A 19434-nucleotide genomic window follows, 5' to 3' on the forward strand; every position below is an offset into this window, starting at 1 on the left:
CGCTCCAAGCTACACGTGCTATATCTGCTAGCCTTCCCTAATTTAGCAGTGTAAGAGTAGAGGGAAGGCAGCTAGTCATCCCCACCCACCACCAACTCTTGGTCTACTCTTTTACCAACGAATGGTGGGATTAACCATCACATTATATCGCCCCCACGACTGAAAGGGCGAGTATGTTTGTTGTTAAAGGGATTCAAACCTACGACGCTAAAGTTGTAAGTCGAGCACCCTAACCATCTGGTTATACCTGGCCCACTTGAACATTGAAGAAACATAAAAGTGGATAACAAGCACTGAAGTCTGTTGATAAAAAAACAACCTTTTAAACGTTTCTTTCTAAAGCAGATGTTGTTTAAAAATGAATTATATGCAATTTGCGAATTTTGTAAGCCACAATATACTTATTTACGAGTATTGTGTAAAATATTGGTATTTTATAAGAATAAAAATGATATTGTGCCCGATGCGTACATGGTGTCTCGTTTTCTAGGAAATAATTATATTTTCGATTGTCATAAAAATATTTTTTAATTAGTATTTTCTTAACAAAAGACTAGCGTTTATGCAGATAAACAGTCTAAGGAAAGTCACTGCTAAATGCTCACCATAAGACTAATATCTAAAGTACACCACGATAGGTATACCTGTAGCATTGGCAAGCTCGAATTATTTAAATTTGTTAATTATATTAATTAGAACTTGCATGCTAAGGTAAGGCTTTTTAGATACGATTTGAATATTTGAAAATATCAATTGAAAAAGTGGACAAGGCATAGCTAGTTTTTTCTCATAATCCAACTAATGTGAGAATAAGATGATTTTTCATCACCAATTTCAACAGTGTGATCGCAAAGAAATATACTGGTAACGACGGTCCAGTATGTGTTCGAATTGAATATCCATGTCATTTTCCAGCTGCTATAGGTAAGTGACGGTTGATATATCATGAAAGTAACTTGTGTATATAAAAACATTGTAGCGATTCTGGTTGTCAATTGAACTGGCAATGTTAATATAAAAAAATCATTTTAATATAACGTTTGGTTTCGTTCAGAATTCCGCGCAAAACTACACGAGCAGTGAAAGACTAGAGGGAAGGCAGCTAGCCATCACAACTCACCGCCAACTATCGGGCCACTCATTTACTAACGAATAGTGGTATTGATCGACTATATAACTCCTCCCCCCCACTGAAAGGGCAAGCATGTTTGGTGGGACGAGAATTCGAACCAGCGCCCCTCAGAATACGAGTCGAGCTCTCTAACCACCTGACCATACCAGACCAATAATATGACGTACACAACCCCCTGTATAAGCAGCAAAGCGTGCTTAGTAAGTGAATTTGTTTTCCAAAAAACAACTAGAAAATAAGGTAATTTAGTGTAGTAACGTCAAGAAGTTGTTAAATTCGACATTTTCTTTAAATTATATTGCGGATTGCAGGTTGACGAAATACAATGGTAAAATTGTAATCGTTTGAACTTACTAATTTTCTGTGAGACATATTAAACTATAATTTTATCTAAAACCTAAGACTTTATAACATGTGTTTAAATAGTTGTTAATAAACTTCATGCATTGGTAGAGCTCTAATCATTGTTAACTAACTTACCGCAGGAGCTCTAACGAACTTTTATTCACAATTTGTTCTCCACTTTCTTTGAATGCTGTTTCACCAAAGTGTAAATGTTAAAAGTGATATCACCGAGTGTGCTTAGTCTACTATGCTTTCCCGAGAAAACATAACAAGGACAAAATCATGACTGCTATTGATAACACAGGCCTACGAATTTAAACTTCACAAGAGCTGTTTTGGTTTCAATAACATATTTCCCACAATTTGTACCTTCCTCAGTGGCACAGCAGTATGTCTGCAGACATACAAGGCTAGAAACTAGCTTTCGATACCCGTGGTTTTCAGAGTACAGATAGTCCTTTGTGTCTACTTACTAACTAAACAAAAAATAATTTTTCTATAATCCAGCTACGCAGATTTCGAAAATAATATTCATTTTTTTTATCTCTTACGAATGTTTCACAAGTCTGAAAGAAAAAACTTACTTAGATCAAATTATTATGTCATTCACCATAATGAACATTTTTTATTATAATGTTTGCTAACAAAAATACAAATAAACTGAAGAAAATGGATGAGCAATGATGTCAAACGAATATGCATTCTCATTCATCCTAATTTTATTTTGTGAAAGCTACGTCTTTTAGTTTCAAAACTATGTGTTGTGGTTTCTCTTTTATTTATTGTAGGTGGAACATCTCGTTTCGACAAACATCAGTAGTCAGCCATTATGCTATTGTTACCCTTTCCCTAATAATTCCTCTCAATTCCCTTGATGTCCTGATGAAACATTTCCAGCCGTTTCAGGTTGAAAATAATCCGTATCGTAATTTCTATTGACATCAAATTCATAATCAGATGAAACCGTTTCAAGAATTTCTGGTGGAGTAGGTACAAATACGAGCAACAGGTCTTACAGCAGACTGAATTTCAAATTCGGGTGTTATAGCTTTACACGTTACATGAACAAAAATAGCAGTTATCACCATGGTTTATAGACTCATGTCAGACCAGTGGAATTCCAAAAGGCAAAGCCTTTTTCTTACCTTTAGTCTATTGTGTCAACATTTCGACACAATCGGTACAAACTTTGTGCGGAACCCATGATCTGTCTTGTTTTATTCCAAAATATAATATAATTTACAATAAATTTACCAAAAATACAGGATATGTTTGTCTATTTATACAACCTTTTGTTGCCATAACGATCAATAAATATTGTTGAAAAGAAAAATTATTTTGAAGTGCACGCACAAATAAATATTATCCAGAAATTATGTATCATACAACCTGTTAAATGCTTATATACTAGCACTGTGTTTCTCATATTTTCTAGAAAAATCGATAAAACTCTCACGTTGCGATTGGTCTAAAGAAATATATGTTGTCAACATTTTAAGCATAACAAAATATGACCTAATTTAATGAAAATGATTTACTTGTGTAAAATTACATATTACGTGATGGACAAAAATGGATATCATTTTCGGATTTAGCGCAAAAGAATTATTGTAGAACTTGTAAACATCTCAAAACAAGTTACGTGTAAGTAAAACATATAATGCCATGGAAGTTATACAACTTACTTATGACCCCTCGTTAGTATAGCGCTATGTCTTCGGATTTACAACGCTCAAATTAGGGGTTCGATTCCTCTTGGTGGGCTCAGCAGATAGCCCGATGTGGGTTTTCTATAAGAAAACACAACACACAATTTATTTATTTTTTCAGTTCTTTTAACAGTGTTGTATAAAGAAAAAAAATCTGAAAAGAGCCACAGAAATGCCAGTTTATTTTGAGTGAATTGGTATGTATTTATTATACATAAAAAATAATAAAACATCATGATAAATAAATATTCTGATTGAATTAAGCCTTAAGAAGCATTCCTCTTTTGAACGTACAACCTATGTGAATCCTAATTTCTGTAACTTGTCTCTGATACTTACAAATAATTTTCGTTCAATAGCAAATCACAGACTGCTTTAAATTTTTCGTTGTCAAGATAGAAGACCCTCCAGTGGCACAGCGGCATATCTGCGGATTCGCACTACTAAATGTTTAATTCTAAACAAGCAAGCAAAATAGAGAAGCATAACAGTAATAACAAGTACGAGATGCTTAACTTATATCTCAATTTATAACAAATTTGTAAAATAACATTTAATGAAACTGATGATCAATATCATGCTATTTTTGCTAAACAGATAAAATATAGTCTCCAAAATAAGGTTAGGAAAACTAGTTTAAATGACTGGTGAATAAATTACACATTTAATATATATCGTTTATTAATACACAAATATATGCAGAATTATCAATATTATAAAAGGGTCGGTTGCAATGTTTATATTCAAGATGCAGATATTCAACCAAGCTGTGGTCACCTATACCAATGAAATGCAGACGTGTTCAACAAAGCTATAGGCACCTATATTAACTTGATGCACACATCTTCAATCAACTTATTAGTCACCTATACTAAAAATATGCAAACATACTCAGCGAAGTTATAGTCATCTATACAAAAAAGTAGTCCATGGTTTAATCTCTTTGTTTGTTGTGACGCAACATTTTACACTCTTTCTGACTTCTTTCTTTACTTTCTTTCTGACAATATATGTATGAACAAATATACATATATTGAAGACGATTTTTTTACAAGTCAAACGACTATAAATGGTTGAGATCACTATTTTATTAGGCAAATGATGCTACGCATTTAGTTTTGGTTACTTTCAAAGATTTTATAATGTTTGGAAAATATGAAATGAATAATAAACCAAAATAATCAAATTTTTGTACATATATATATAATAAGAAATATAAATTATACAAAGGTATTTAATTCTTAAGCATCACCTTGGGTGAATTATAATTCATTCATTGCATTTATTAAAGATGTGAAGATAAGATTAATATCTACATCCTAGATTTTAAGTATGATCTTAAATTATATCTATTGGTGGCATGTTTTATATCAGTGCTGTAGTTATGAAAATCCCAAAACAATTACAGCCTATGGACACCAAAGAAGTTAGAGAAAACATAAATAGAAGTTTACCCTTATAAAAACTTACTTCTGATACCTGTTATTTTATTCTTTAGAAAACTGAATAACTGATGACTATAAAAAACAATTGCTATGTAAATGTGCATTGAAGGAGGAATAAAAAAGTCAGTTATACCACTAAATCATTTACAATGATCTTTTTTATCCAGTAACAATATAAAACCTGTTGTACCCTCAAAAACTAACTTTAACTTTTAAACATATATATGTAATTGGTGATTTTAGAAAATTATTTAAAAATACTTATTGAACACAAAATTGACAGTAAATAAAATTTTAAATAATAGCAAAATAAGGTATTACATACAACAATGTTCTAAAATTATTAATTGGTATAAGACAAATGAATTAATTGTTCGTAGTGCAATTTACAGTATATCAGTTTTTCATGCCAGAGTTTGTAACCATTCTTGGACATTAGTTTTCATCTTTTTAAAGACTTCTATTTAAAAAGTAAAGAATAACTTCATAAAAACTGAACAGTTTTATTTTGTTTGATATCTTGAAACAGTCTATTTATAGCTGATGCAGATCTGTCTTTAAATATGATTTGTTCTTAATCCAATTCAGACCTATCGTTTAAACTGACAACAATGCAACAGGTAGTATACAATAATATGTAATTTAGATATAAAAGCTATTTTTTTCCATATCTTATGTGAATTATAGTTTACACTCAGTACGTTAAACTATCATCTACAAATCTTGGTCTACGGAAAAGATTGACTGTTTTCCAAACTTTTACAGTTCTTAGTTCAAAACCTAACTATTTTACTTGTTTCTTTGTTAGGTAATTTAGAAACAGACTTCAAACCGGAGCTGTTCATTCATAATTAAGTATTTTGTCATCCTGGAACTAAAATAACATGCTTAGCAATATATTATAAGGCATGCGCTAATTTTAGGATTTATTTACACTTCTTTAATCTAACTTACGCAACATAAAAAATACTATCTTTAAGATGTATTTGTCTGTAGTATAGCCAGTGTATATATCCTATTATTTATACTAACTCAGTAACGAAGCTTAAGGTTTTTGATTATTGATCTGTTGTTATGTTTAAATGGTTTTATTTCTGTAGCTCGGAGGAACTATACCTTCATGCAGGTCGGACGACCTATTCTTAACAAGCTTTGTTTTATAGTACATAATATTGTTTGAGGTTTTCATTTTCCACGAAGAATGTACCAAAATCATGTTTGAAGATGTTGACAAATGTAAGCTCTTTAGGGTAAGAAACTTCATCCTAAAGCATGAACATGTAATAGTAGTTTGTATATCACAATAAAATGTTGAATTAACATCTTAAGGATTGTCTATATATGTATAAATCGAGAACATTTGTCTCACTTTCCTACCATTAACTCAAGAACCTTTCTCACGTGCGCTAGAGAAGACAATCAAACGTAGCTTTCTCCATTTTCTTGCGAAGTGTCTTAATATGTTCACTGAACATGTATGAATTAATTAGAGTTAGTTTGATACACCTCTACTTGCTTTATACCTTAACTAATGATTTATAAAAAAGATGTTGATAACACAGTAGGAAAGTATTTGAGAGGAAAAGTTAAGAAATATAGAAGACTACTAATTAGGAGTAATGTTCATTGCGATTATGTGCGTTTCATTCAGATTTAAGTATAAAGAAACTAACATCCATGCAATAGTGAAAATCAAAGTGAAAAGAGTGTCATTATTCAGCAAGATGCTTCCTTCAGTGATTGTGGGGTAATTAAGAACACTTACAACGCTAAAACTAGGTTTCCATACTCGCAGTGGCACGGCAGAGATAGTTCATTGTGTAGTTTTGTGCTTAACAACAAACAAACAAACCCAATTTGTAACCTCAAATGTCTACAGTATTTTTATGTTTTTGTTTTTCTTAAAAAATATTCTTGTTTTATTTCGAAAACAAACATAAAGAATGTTAAGCCAAAACTGCGACCTCGAACGATTATTCAAGTATTTCAAATGTACAGAATATTACGGTCACATGAGACGCAATTCGTCGGCCAGATTTGATACGTTTACTATTGAGTAATGAAATAATACTTAATGTTTATGTATAAGATGACTGTCATAAAAACAAGCTCCTTTAAAATGTACTTGATAAATTCAAGTATTTTTGTTTAAATTAGCTATAAGCAACAAAACTTAATGCTATGTTCATTACAAAGACGAATTAATGATTGCAGTAACATGTATATGAAAGGGATACATACATAAAATTAATTTTTTCTTTTCGTCTTTACTAATTTCACGTTTTCTTTGTCGTTGATAGACATTTAGTTGTTCCAGTGGACTTTTATTGCCGCCATAGGGCTACAAAGGCGACAGCACGACGCATTGCTGGCAAGGGACAATTCCCACGATGATGGAAGGTCCTGGCACTTAAACACCCCAAGCAAGAACCGGTTTCAGTACGAGACTATTGTATCTGGGTATCGGCCCAAGTAAACACAACTTCGTTAGTTTGTTCTGGTGGTCACTAACTTAAAACGATAAGTCGTTTTTTAGAGCCAATTATGCACTTACATACATTAACAATAGCATATAATGAGAGTAAGAAGAAAACCATGTAAAGTACAACAGGATAGAAACTAGTTAACAACTGGATTTAAATTAAGAAAAAAAATCAATATGTCTCACGTATATCTTTCTGTTTTTCAAAATTAACTTAATAAGAAATATGTTTATGCAATCTTATTTCTGTAATGCGGAAGAAAATAACTCCTAGCTAGTAATGAAACAGTGCAAACAAATGAAGGGTATTTTTTGGTATAACAAAATACTTTGGATGACACTTTATTTCTTTATTTGTTTTAATTCAAAACTAAGTAAATAATTATTACACAATTCCTGTAGATATGAATCTACACTATTATTTACATTATTTTCTAATGGTATTTCTAGAAAATCAAAACAAATAAATACTCGACATGTGAGTATTCATTTGATATAGACAAGAACGTTTAACACAAATACACAAAAATGTTTCTACTACTTAGACGGTTTTATCTACCTTTATCAAGTGAGGCATATTCGTCAAATAGGGAATTAATATCTTCAAACCAAATCAATTTCAGCTATTTTTTTAACTTGTTCAATTTAATAGCCCAATTGTCAAACAACAAAGCATTTGTTTTAAGATTAGGCCGAAGCCATTATGTTTTGTTGCGTGGAGGTATAAATATTATAATTAAAATTTTCCAAACTTTTAGCAAAGACTTTTGGAGAATGTACATTGCGCGAAAATAACTGTCTTGGTTTTACAGTCATGTGAAAAAGTTAGGACACCCTAAGAAAGCCTGTGTATTTTTGTAACATTTTTGGATATATAGATATTTAATCTCAATTTTAACAATACTGAGAGATTATAGGAATATAACTAAACAATTAAAACTGAAGAAAAGACTTTTTCAAGATCTTCTGTAAATGTTTTTCTACAAAAATGCATATTCTAACTGAGGAAAAAGTTAGGACACCCCCACATTTATTCCCACTTAAAATGGCTTAACTCACACACGGGTGTACCACACCAGGTGCACATGATTAGAAGATCGTTACTCAGCATTTCGAATGAGGCTTGCCCTATTTAAACCTCAGACATTTAGTTTAGTGTGCTCCTGTCTGTTGAAGTGAGAGTGAGCACCATGGTAAGAGCAAAAGAGCTGTCTGAGGCCTTCGGAAAGACAATTGTAGCAGCTTATGAGTCTGGTAAGGGATTTAAAAAAGATCCCAAAAGATTTTGAAATCAGCCAATCTGCTGTCCGGAAAATAGTCAACAAGTGGAGGGCTTTCAAAACAACTGCCAAAATTCCCAGGTCTGGTCATCCAAGCAAGTTCACCCCGAGAGCAGACCGCAAGATGCTAAAAGAGGTCTCCAAACACCCTAACATGTCATCACGGGACCTACAGTTTTCTCTGGCTACTGTTGATGTAAAAGTGCATGCCTATACAATCCGAAAGAGACTGCACAAGTTTAACTTGCATGGAAGGTGTGTAAGGAGGAAACCTTTGCTCTCTAAGAGAAACATCAAGGCCAGACTGAAGTTTGCCAGATAAAATGTAGACAAAGACCAGGACTTTTGGAATAATGTGTTTTGGACAGATGAGTCCAAAATTGAATTATTTGGACACCAGAACAGAGGCAAGTTTGGCGTAAACCAAACGCAGCATTCCAGGAAAGGAACCTCATACCAAGTGTGAAGCATGGAGGCGGAAGTGTCATGGTTTGGAGCTGCTTTGCTGCAGCAGGACCTGGACAGCTCACTATCATAGAATCCACAATGAATTTTAATGTGTATCAGAGGGTGCTTGAGGATCATGTGAGACCATCTGTAAGAAAATTAAGGCTGAAGCGGAACTGGACCCTGCAACACGACAATGACCCAAAACATACCAGTAAATCCACCAAGGACTGGCTGAAAACTAAGAAATGGAGAGTCCTGGAATGGCCGAGTCAAAGCCCAGATCTTAATCCCATTGAGATGCTGTGGGGTGACTTGAAACGGGTTGTACATGCAAGAAAACCCTCAAACATCTCACAGCTGACAGAATTCTGCATTGAGGAGTGGGGCAAACTTTCTTCAGACCGATGTCAGAGACTGGTAGATGACTACAAGAAGCATCTCACTGCAGTTATTTCAGCCAAAGGGGGTAACACTAGTTATTAGGGGATAGGGTGTCCTAACTTTTTCTTCAGTTAGAATATGCATTTTTGTTGAATTACATTGACAGAAGATCTTGAAAAGTCTTTTCTTCAGTTTTAATTGTTTAGTTATATTCCTATAATATCTCAGTATTGTTGAAATTGAGACTAAATATCTATATATCCAAAAATACACAGTTTTTCAAAGGGTGTCCTAACATTTTCACATGAATGTATATTACTGAATTAAACTTCTCATAGTTACGTATTTGTTTTCTAAATAAGTTAATCTTGCTGTCTATCCATGTAACTATATGAAGTCAGGTCACTGTACATCAATTAGATAACTGCAACCAAGGTTTCTGTTACAAGTGCTGCTTGACAAAATTTCGGTTACCTTTTTCCAAGCTTAGGAATTCAACAAAAAAGTTATTTATTTTCAACTCGTATTAAAACTAAAAATTGTATGAATATTTATCTTTTACATTGTGAGTAATTTCAATATTCTACTGGTTCTCAGAAAGGAGTAACATACCTGCTGAGTTTTCTTAAAACAATGAAATTAATATTCAGGTTATATTGTGCCAAAAGATTATACATCACGAACATTAAGAGCTTTTTTGATAAAACAATGTTTTTAACATTGTAAGTGAATGGTTAGTTATGAATTAAATTTAACTCCTGATAATTTAAGCATTTTTTGTTTAAATTATATACAAACAACAAAAACTTAATGCTACGTTCATTACAAAGCAGAAATATATGTCTTTATATGCTATAAAGACACAATATTTCTAGTAATAACTCCAAGGATAAAGGTTTCACTCCTATTTATAAAAAAAGAACAAAATTGAGAAGTTATTTTTTAAAGTTTATTTTGCTGAAGAATTTCAACCAGCAGTAAAAACAAGATAATTTCAATTATTTATTAAGATAACGAAACATGAATTCGATTCTGTATAAGATAACAAAATGTGGAAATATAGATATAGTACGAGAGAGTAGAGATCTACCTGCTCCCAGATCTGAACAATAATTTAATTCCGAGAACACGTTTTTATATCTAAGACCGAAACAAAACTGACAAATGCTTCAGTAATAAATAATTTCTGCTGATTAATCTTTCATATTTTTTGTATTTGATTAACATATATTGGATGTACCAAACAAATGCATTTGATTTGAGATTTTTACAAAGAAGTTGTTATTTTACTCTATTCCTAGCATTAGAATTGTTATATACCTGAAACTCTTAGGTAAATGAAATAATAAACTTACACATATTTTTAAATAACTAACACATAATGTTAAACCTTTGATTATTGTAATGAATAATAGTACTTATTACATTTCTTCACTGTAAATTTTTTTAAGCTAAGCTTGACCCAGTAGTTATCTTACCTTATTGTGTAAAAAAATAAATAAATAATAGTTCAAGAGTTGATGGTAGGTAATATTGACTATTTGTCTTTCTTCTGGCCCATCATTTCAAAATTAGCGCAGATAGCCCTCTAGTTTGTTTGTGCAAAATCCAGCAAACAAATAAAAGCATCTTATGAACAACAAAATGACTTGTTTTGGTCAAAATATTGTTCCTTTCTAACAAACGAAGAGTATATGATGATTTAATATTTGAGGGTCATTATGAGCATTAATCAAATAGCTCATCAAAGTTTAAAGTGTGAAGTAAGTAGTTTACAGATATAGTAATGAAATTAAATATTTACACATTACAAATTTCTCACAAAACTGGCCCGACATGGCAAGGTGGTTAAGCCACTCGACTCTTAATCTGAGGGTCGCGGGTTCGAATACCCGTCACACCAAACATGCTCCCCCTTTCAGTCATGGAGGCGTTAAAAAGTGACGGTCAGTCCCACTATTCTTTGGTAAAAGAGCAGCCCAAGAGTGGGTGGTCCCTCTAGTCTTACACTGCTTAATTATGAAAGGCTAGCGCAGATAGCTCTCGTGTAGCTTTGCGCGAAATTCTGACGAAACTTATAAAACTAGTGGACAGTAGATGCTTTTGAATAAACGTTTTGTAGAATAACAAACGGTAAAAGAAAATCCCTCACTCCACAAAAACACTTTTGTGAAATGTTTTCAAATGTTTTGTCTTCCAGAGGCTAAGTGTCTTTATATTGTAATAACAAGCTACAAAATTTTCTTCACAATATGTAATTGAAGTTAAAAAGCTGAGTAATCCAGTGTTTCCTACCAAAATGTTATTTGTCAAGGTATCTAATCGTACTTTCAATACATTCTAATTATTATAGGTTTTACTTTTCATATGGGCCCGGCATGGCCAAGCGTGTTAAGGCGTGCGACTCGTAATCTGAGGGTCGCGGGTTCGTATCCCGGTCGAGCCAAACATGCTCGCCTTGTCAGTCATGGGGGCGTTATAATGTGACGGTCAATCCCACTATTCGTTGGTAAAAGAGTAGCCCAAAAGTTGACGGTGATGACTAGCTGCCTTCCCTCTAGTCTTACACTGCTAAATTAGGGACGGCTAGCATAGATAGCCCTCGAGTAACTTTGTGCGAAATTCCAAAACAAACAAACAAAACTTTTCATATGTATTTAATAATTATATGTACTTCTAAAAGAAATTGTTTTACAGAATTAGTTTTGTTAATTTATATACTACTTTATAGTTTTGATCTTGGTCAGTTTCGTAGGATTGTCATGGTAATTTTTAGAAATCATAAAGTTTTGATATAATCGGTTTATTTACCCCAAAATCTTGAACTAAAATGTTTTTGTCTAATTATCAGAAAGAGCCAACATTGGGTTTAGTTCCAACTTTTCAATTTATTTCACCTCCATCCATTACTAGCAAAATCGTTTTTCTCTTCCATTATTACTATATTATTTGTTTACTTTAAATATCATCTTATTTTATAAACTTCATTTAAATAAGTGCAGGTACGATATTCAGATTTTATTCTATAAAAATGTCAATGTGTTTTTTATGGTCTATGGTTTCTCTTTTAGATTACTGAGAAGCAACGTTGTGTCGAGAAGCTGATTTTCATAGAAATTACTTAAAATTATTTATCTTTAAATGTTCAAGTAACACAGATGAAAGAAAAACATATTTCAGTTGTATTTTTCTCCTGTTCCATAATTACTTCATTTTACTTCTTCTGATTCAAATACATTTATATCATATATATTGGGTGATATATTAATTAAATTTCAAATAGAATATTATTACTTGATTATTTTACAATGGTAATAAGCATATGTGCCGAGCTTAGATAATTGGTTAGTGTGCCAAGCTAAGGATCAAATGAGTCTAAGGCTCGAAACGTGATGCCGCTGAACAGGCTTTGTATTAACCGTGTGCACACTAATAAATTGAAAGGCAATCCAGAAAACTGGACATTGGAATAAGTCCTTGTGGAAGCGGGTGCTGTCACTTGGTTATTAGTTCCAGATAAGAGACAGCCATACATTTACAAAGATGTTTATAACCTGGCCATTTAGCCCAGATGGGCATAAGGTATCATTGAAGTGCAAAAACTTCAGTAACTACTGTGTTTTTTTCTTGATAATTATTTGGGTAATTCACGATTCTTGAGACAGTATTGAAAGGTAAGTGAATTTACGTGAAAGAAAGTGAATTACTGTTTCCTTTTTAGGTGTAATGTACATATTAAGTTATAATGAAACATCGTTGTGAAATAAAAGATCAGCATAATCAGGGACACAAATAAGAAATTAAATATTATTGGAAAACCATCTGTGAATCAGTATATATATGTATATCTTATAAAACGTAACTCGTGGGCTACCAATGCAAAGGATGTTAACCGAAATAGAAGTAAGCTTATTTCGACCCGTATAAGTGAAGAGACAAAACGAATCAACTAGCCTCTTTTACTGTACATTATTTTTCAAAAGCATTTCATTTGAAAATTTGCCAATCTAAGATATAGCTAATAATAATAATAAAAGAAGAAGTGAACTCGCAACAAAAGTGTATATATATATAAGATGGTTATAGAATGAAAGAGAGAATTGTTCTTTTTTGTTAGTTAACTTTCAGTTAAACGACCTAAAACACAAGCAGTGTTTAGTGTAAATCAGGGACAATGTTTTATTAACACTAGGAGAAGGCCCAGAGATTCTGCTATTTTATTACTCGATTTAAGGATGTTGTGACGCCTACAGTGAATTGTTAGTCGGATCAAGTCTACAGAAGATATTATTCGTTAAGAAGAACACGAACCTCCATATGTAATTAAAGTGAGGAATTGTGCTTTTACGTAATTTTTATGTCTGAGCATTTCGTCTTTCCTCATATCAATCCACGTGCCAAATGTTTAATGTTATTTATCAAAAACAAGTTGTTGTTTTTATGCTACAGTTGTGGGCATTTTTTAAAGTAACAGACAGTTTCGTTATCCACTTCAGAGGCTTTCATTGTCGTACAGCGGAATATATGCGGACTTAGAATGCTAGAAACTGGGTTTCGATAGCCGTGGTCGGCAGAGCAAGAATTATCCATTGCGTAGCGTTGTGCTTAACTTCAAACAAACAGGTTCAAAGAGCTCTTGTGATGGTACTGCTGGATGCCTCTCATATGATCACTGAATCCTAGTGGTTTCTGCCCTAGCCATTTAACTCATACGGCATAAGAGAGCTTTATTCTCTTAGCGACAGTTAAGAATTTTATGGAATAGTATCTGTATGATCATTTTGATGGTTAGATATTTGTCTTTCAAATAGTAAACACTCCATGAAATCATATTAAAAAGTTACATTTTGGTATTTATCACGTGAGAGCTCAATGCATGGAAAAAATAATGTTTTTGTTTTATTGTCATATATATTTTCATGTCAATATCCTCATACTAATTCAATTACACAACCAATCTACGTATTTTACACTTTAAACGTGCCCATGAAAAATCAAGGTGATTCCCAAATGTAAGTAGCATAAGCCTTTTTTGTAATTAGATGTGTAAAAGTGAAAGCAATTATTGATAATTTTTGTTCAATTACCCGTTACAACAGTTACCAGTATCTTATGCGTTTTACAGATTTGTCTTGCCTCAACGTACACAAAAAATGGAAGAAACTATGTAAACGTTTATTAAGAAACTAAGTGCATCGGATTATGTTTTCCAGTATGGGTGAGAACTGATATGTAATTGCTAAAGATAATTTTGAATACACTTTGATAAATATAACTAACAAAGATTATTCGTACAAACTTATTTAAATGGTGTCTAAGCTAAATATAAAAAAGCATAAACAACAATTAAACAAAAGGAAAGGAGTATTGGATTACCGAGTCATAATAAATATAAAAAAGCATAAACAACAATTAAACGAAAGGAAACGAGTATTGGATTACCGAGTCATAATAAATATAAAAAAGCATAAACAACAATTAAACGAAAGGAAACGAGTATTGGATTACCGAGTCATAATCTTCCAAACCATTTTGCTCTAAAATCTAAATCAACTCTGGAGAAACTTCTACGCTACGTAATTTCCAATGATATCGCCTCTCCTGCCCTCTAGTTACAATCTCGAGAACATAGGAGCCAGTCTGTAACTTGTATTGCCGTAGGCGATTGTCTAGCTTTCCAAAAGAGTAAACAGTATGATTCTTCAGACTCATCAAAACGCCGTATGTCTGTAACTGACAAAGGAAAAGGTTAGGGCACGTTAAAAAAACACTCATTCTCTCTTTTTTTATATAGAATTCGAGTCAAAATACAATATGTATGATTAAATAATTGGATTGTAAGAAAAAATTAGAAACAGTTTATCATAATTTCTGGATACAACAAAGACTATTACGCTATTATATTATTACGCTGTGAAATTATAACTCAAACCACGGAAAGTGTAGACAAAATGAAGCTACACAGGAAATTTCAAAACAACTACCTGTCAGAAATATTAAAAAAAAACAAATTTGTTAAGAGTTTGGACAGAAATAATTAAAACAAATTAAGGTAAAAAACTTGACTACCACAGTTTTGATAAAATACCAACAATAATTTGCAGCACTTTTCTTTCAATATTAAGTTATAAATTGCTTATTGATTACTACTAAAAAGAATGTTTGAATATGTTAGAATGTTAGTGGGTAAATTGTGTTAATAATTTTGAATCATTTTCGTACTAATGTATTGGAATAGAAACATAATAGTTCTAGGAGCACTGAAAAATTCAGTTTAAATTAGTAGTTGTTTTGAATTAAACACAAAGCTACAGAATGGGCTATCGGTGCTCTGCCCACCATGGGTATCGAAACCCGGTTTTAGCGTTGTAAGTCCGCATATATACTGCTGAGCCACTGGGGGGCCTTAAAGAGTATTATACTAAAGTTTGGAAAATTTTTAATTATGATGCTCACTGAACCAATTTTAAATTAATGGATCACTTTTGATATTTATTTAAATAACTTAGTAAAATTAGAATAAAATAGTTTAGAAATTCTGATTTGTAATTAAATATTGTGGTGACTAATGAAGAGTATTAGCATAATTTGCCTTCGATTTCTGTGACACAGAATAAGGAAAATAAAGAAAAGACATAACATTACGACAAGAATAAGTCTCAGTAATTTTAACATGGCTTTTTTGTTTCATTTTCATGTACAGCTGCACAATAGTTATATGTTTACTGCGAGAATTGAACCCCAGAGTTTTGCGTTGAAAGTTAGTAAACTTACCGTTGACCTACCGTAGAACATATGCCTTCGGAACAACATAGTAGAAACAAATGGAAAATAATGAACTTTTGGAGCTGCTTGGAATAACTTAGAATAATGACTTAACTAGTAGAAGCTTTTTGGCCTTTACACCTTTCATGTATTGACTCATTCATTGGTCTGTGTAATGCAGAATTAACTAAAATCCACCTCTTTTCACTTTATATGCAAACTTTGATCAACTTTAAAAATATATATATTATTACATTCATTTTGTTTCATTTTCATTAGCTGTTAATTGTTGGTTATCAACTTAGAATAACCTATTATTTACATTTATACACAGCATGGCTAGCTTTAAAATTATTGCTAGTAATATCTTGAGTTCACTCTGAGTGCATCATTAACTACAGTTAATCTGGTTTTTACTTTATATATAAATCCAGGAACAGGATAAATTCTTTGTTATTAACTTGAGACATCTTGTACCTCACATCATAAACAAACTTTGAAGCCAACATAAATCCTATATAGTGTTAATTTCACCCAGAGTAAACTTATTTTTGTTATAAACTTCTTACAGTATGGTACAAACTTGCTTAATACATAACAGTTAACACTATCATACATTCTTGTCTTTATTTAAATAAGCTCCAAGAACTATTCTACTGCGATCCACAAAATTAATGCAGAAAAATAGAGAGTTTTTAAAATTATCACTGCTTCTATCGCCCATCTACTATCTACTTTTACAAACGAAAAACGGAAATGTACATCACATAATAACGCTCTCACAACTGAAAGGTGAAGTGTATTTGGTGACGGGATTCGAAAGATGTTCCATAGTTTGCGAATCTTTTGCTGTAACTACCATGCCATTCTATGTCAACATATAAGGACTCGTTAATGTTGAGCTTGTTATAATGTTAGGATAAGATGGGTATTATAAACTATTATATCTTTGAAAGTGACGATGACATAAAATTTGACGGTATCAAGTTTCACTTCATCTCTTGAACTAAAAACAGGTGTTACAGTGTTAACGTGGAAGTTCTGAAAAAAAAAGCTACATCTAAAAGTGTGTGTTCTTTTTCCATAAGAAAAACTGAAATTAAATAATATGCCCTGGAGTATAGTAAGGGACGATTCTTCAGATAATCATGTCTAGGTTTGAGCAACCAAATACGTTGGATAAAGAAGACTATGTAATGAATTATGGATATAAGGAGTTGTAGTATATTTTACAGACCAGGCCGTATTTTGCTTACAGCTATTTAATAATGTGCCTTCATACAGACAGAACTTCCTCTAGGAACAGTGCCTGGTTTCAAAACTGTGGGCTTAATGCAAGACTACTTTAATTAGGGATTATATTATAAATTGTAATGTTGCTCAAAATGGGATGAAGATGCATATTAGGACCAGTGGTTACATTTGAAGCTGACTATGATGAATATAGGATGTGCTGAACTGGCAGCATAAAACGTAGTCATGCGTTCTTATATTTAGAGAATTATAGGACTGCTTTTAAATTGTTGAAGTTAAAGCAAGAGAGACGTTAGGTAAAAAGTAATATTCAAAATTAGCTCAGTGCATGTTATACGTAAGAACCTTGAAATTTATGTTAATAACAAATATTTTTCCTTGATGTTAATGTAATATAACTAATATTGGAACTAACATCCAAAGCTTTAAAGCCGGAAAATATGTTAACATTTAAGAAAACATAGTGTTAGAATGAGGTAACAACTAAGTAGTCTGTTGTTCTTTGTTATAAGCACAAAGCTTCACAAAGAGCTATCTATTTTCTGCTCGCCATGGATATCGAAACCCTGTTTCCAGTTGTATAAGTTCGCAAACATCTCGCTGTACCACTAGGGGGTAGGTAGTTTAAAGGTGATATTAAGTCATAGTATTGGCTTAAGAGTGGAAAATTGATGCTAAAAACAAACAAAACCTGACCTTGATGTATGCACAGGTTATAGTAAAATTTAATAAATGATTAAAATTAACGTTTTATAATCACACTTTATTGCATTTGTCAGCCGATTTCTATTTTAATAACACTCTCTAGATTTTAAAAAATACCCAACGTCCGTATAGCTAGGGAACTTTGAGTAATCTCTGCTTGAATATATATCATTTTGATCAAGCTTATATATTATTTACCTAAGTTAATATCACATTGAATTTTGTAAGAATATAAACAAGTTAAAGTATTAAAGATTTTACTTTTGTAGCTCAAAATAAGCTGTAAGTGATATTTTGCCACGAAAATAAATTTGCATATATCTTACATTTACTAGGTTCCAAAATAACGTTTACTCGATGTGTTTCACAAATTGGATGAGAGAAACAGATTCTACATCAACCGTTCTCCGGTGGGTCAGCGGTAAGTTTATAGACTTAAACACTAGAATCTCGAGTACAGTTATTCGCGATGGACAAAGCATATAGCGCAATATGGCTTTGTGTTAAAACAAACAAACCACATAATTCATTATACGAAATTATAGCAGTATTTACAAAAAGAGAAAATTCTTTAACAGGGATAGACTGTGAGGTAATGAAAGGTATTTGACCTTTCTTGAGGCTTGCATTTGATTGCAATGTTTTTATAAAGTCGTGATAAGAGATATACGTTTTTTTGAGGATATCTTATAAAAGATATTTCAGAATTTCGATACACTTATATTTCTGCACTATATTTTTGCTGTACGGAAAGCTTCTCTCTTTAGGTACAAAATATTCTATTATTGTCCTCATTATTTCTATTAGTCTGCAATAGTTTTATTGTCCTAAGACTTCTACATGTTTTACAATAATTTATATACAGTTACGACAGAAAGTATTCGTACCCCTCCGTCCTGAGTAGTTTTTTGCTCATAACTGAAAAAGCATCACGATTAGGCTAATAGACGTATAGTATATTATAAAATACGAGTCTCGTGTGTCTCTTTCCGATATTGCTACACAACTTAATGTGCCGAAATCTACTGTTCAAAGCATAATTGCCAAGTTTAAGCTTACAGGATCAACTGCTAACCTCCCTCGTTCCGGACGCCCCACTAAAATTACAGAGAGAACCAAGAGGAAGGTTCTCAGAGAAGTTAGTAGGAACCCTCGTTTAACATGTAATGACATACAGAAACTGGTAAGGGAAACCGGGGTTGAAGTAAGCACTTCTACAGTTACGAACATGTTACATTCTTCTGGGTTTAAAGCATGCCGTCCTCGTAGAACTCCATATTTAAAGCCTGTTCACTTAGAAGCGCGATTCAGGTATGCAAGAAAGCATGTAGATAAACCCTTTACCTATTGGAAGAATATTCTTTAGTCAGACAAGCCTAAAATCGAGCTTTTCTGCCATAATGATGTTCGCTATATTTTCCGTAAGAAGGGTGAACGAAATCTTCCAAAGAACACTGTCTCTACAGTTAAACACGGAGGTGGCTCG

The 19434-nt window shown here is 32.4% G+C and overlaps 2 long non-coding RNA genes across 5 annotated transcripts in view; one reads left to right on the forward strand and one right to left on the reverse strand.

Moving 5' to 3' along the window:
- Positions 1-7000, reverse strand: part of LOC143232850 (uncharacterized) — a 63269-nt gene extending 56269 nt beyond the window's left edge. For all 3 annotated transcript variants that reach the window (XR_013017816.1, XR_013017818.1, XR_013017817.1), the window contains exons 1-2: positions 6873-7000; positions 3163-3267 (exon numbers count right to left, since the gene is read on the reverse strand). This is a non-coding gene — a long non-coding RNA (uncharacterized LOC143232850). The remainder of the gene's footprint in view (positions 1-3162; positions 3268-6872) is intronic.
- Positions 1-7124, forward strand: part of LOC143232849 (uncharacterized) — a 104869-nt gene extending 97745 nt beyond the window's left edge. For both annotated transcript variants that reach the window (XR_013017815.1, XR_013017814.1), the window contains one exon: positions 6932-7124. This is a non-coding gene — a long non-coding RNA (uncharacterized LOC143232849). The remainder of the gene's footprint in view (positions 1-6931) is intronic.
- Positions 7125-19434: the final 12310 nt, after the last annotated feature.

The sequence above is a fragment of the Tachypleus tridentatus genome, chromosome 11 (genome assembly GCF_004210375.1).
Source record: "Tachypleus tridentatus isolate NWPU-2018 chromosome 11, ASM421037v1, whole genome shotgun sequence".
In the NCBI taxonomy this organism is placed as follows: Eukaryota; Metazoa; Arthropoda; class Merostomata; order Xiphosura; family Limulidae; genus Tachypleus; species Tachypleus tridentatus.